We start from the raw sequence: 2,059 nt of genomic DNA on the forward strand, positions 1-2,059 counted from the left end.
ACTCGATCGAGTACCCAAACTCAAGAACCAAACGGACCTTCTGATCTCTAACCCACTCGATCGAGTATCTAGGCTACTCGATCGAGTGATTTTCTACTCGATCGAGTACCCCTAGTTACTCGATCGAGTGCCCCAAAACTCGATTCTGGACTCAAAATCGCCAAAAACCTACCCGATCGAGTCAGCCTCACTCGATCAAGTACCCCCAATACGTAAGAGCTACCCGCATCTTACGTCGTATACTAACATGCTAACTTTATAAAATCACATGCTATCAGAATACATATACTACGCATCTATTATACTATCAACAAGATCAATTCATCATGCTATTAAAGCCACATTGTAAATCATTCAACATGTTATCATCTCACTAACATGTTCAACATATCATATCCTTTCACTTGCTCAACTTCCTATTTCAACACCAAACAATCCTCACACTTCATCACTTTGTTGCACACATAAATCAAACATACAGATGACTCGACAAACACTTTCCCCATGTGACCGGTTCAAAGTTGTAGGGCGACCCCCGCGACTTTAGGACGTCTCCCAAGCTTTTGCACTAGCTCCTACAACTTTTACCCCGGGTTCATTTTAATTGACTCCCTATGTTCATTAAGTTCATTGGTTACAGGTTTCAGGATCGTCGCTCTGATACCATTTGTAACACCCCCATACTCCGAGTGCCTTACCAGGACCACTCAGGTATGAAGACATCACCATCTCGGTTGCCCGAGGTATGATAATCAAATAGACAAAACAGAAACAACATTTATTATAAGTAATTTAATGAATAAGTACAATCCTCGAAACCAAACTGAAAGTACAATACATTATTCCAAACTGTCTGTTCTCAACTGAAATATAAATAAATACTAAACTACAGCGGAAGACTCTATCGTCATGTCATGGCCATCCCAGCTATCCCAGTATCATCTCTATACCTGTTCAATATCTGCTCACCATCCCCGAATGGATCACCGCAGGTTTTACAAAACAACACCGGGGTCAGTACTAATCACACAATCAAAATAGATAACAACAATAAGACAAATGCAACCGAATCGCCACACACACACACACACACATCCAACCAACCGTCTCAATCATCGATCGTCCACTTTGGACTAGCCCGCAGATGGGGGACCGCAGCCTGTTCCCACCTAAGCCCCGCTCATCGTACGAGCGATAACCCTGTCCATTAATGTGCACATCCCCTTTCGTGGCGGGTTCCACGAAGGGCGAAACTAGGGCGTGAAGTCACTCCCGCAAGTGACCCCACTCAGCCGAGAACGCATCTCGAGAACCATCAACAAACAATCACAATCTCAACCACAATCACAATCACAATCATCATATCAAACAACTAATTACAGCACATCACCAATATCCCATTATGGGACTAATACTGAGTAGGAAATCCTACCTGGAAAGCACAACACGCAGACGGTATCTACAGCTGTCTCAAAACGCCTCTTCTATGAACTCTCCTCCTACCATACAACACATAGATACTACTATTCAATTACTACTCATAAAAACCCCCAATTCCCAAATTAGGGTTTCACTAATCTTAACAAAACATTATATAAATTACATTAAAAGCTTACCCTCGACGCAAGGAATCCAACGACACAAACTACGATGCAAACCGACCGTCTGAACTCCGGGAATTGTCAAGAACGCGATTAGGAAGAAGAACAAGTTGCTTTCTCTCTTAAACAGGTTTTAGGTTTTGTAAAAAGTGATTTAGAACAATGCCGAATAAGTTTAAATACCTTAATCGCGTAATTAACAAAACCCGAGAAAAACCCCGTAAACTAGGACACTCGATCGAGTACCCAAGGTACTCGATCGAGTACCTAAGGTACTCGATCGAGTGCCCCTGACTACTCGATCGAGTGCCCAACAGGTCAGAAACTATTTTATTCTGCAACATACCCTTACTCGACAGAGTAAGGGCTACTCGATAGAGTACCCCCAAGACCATAAATACGGAGTATTACAGGGAGACTTGCCTATACCCCCACCAACTAAGCCAAACAACAAGACG

General features: G+C 42.8%; 1 long non-coding RNA gene across 1 annotated transcript; it reads right to left on the bottom strand.

Annotated features, from left to right (window-relative positions):
• Nucleotides 1-763: 763 nt before the first annotated feature.
• Nucleotides 764-1,500, bottom strand: LOC141621398 (uncharacterized). Its single transcript, XR_012532291.1, has 2 exons — nt 1,433-1,500; nt 764-961 (listed from the first exon to the last, which is right to left on the bottom strand). It is a non-coding gene; the product is annotated as an uncharacterized LOC141621398 (long non-coding RNA).
• Between the last annotated feature and the right edge of the window lie 559 nt (nt 1,501-2,059).

The sequence above is a fragment of the Silene latifolia genome, chromosome X, assembly GCF_048544455.1.
Source record: "Silene latifolia isolate original U9 population chromosome X, ASM4854445v1, whole genome shotgun sequence".
Lineage (NCBI taxonomy): Eukaryota > Viridiplantae > Streptophyta > Magnoliopsida > Caryophyllales > Caryophyllaceae > Silene > Silene latifolia.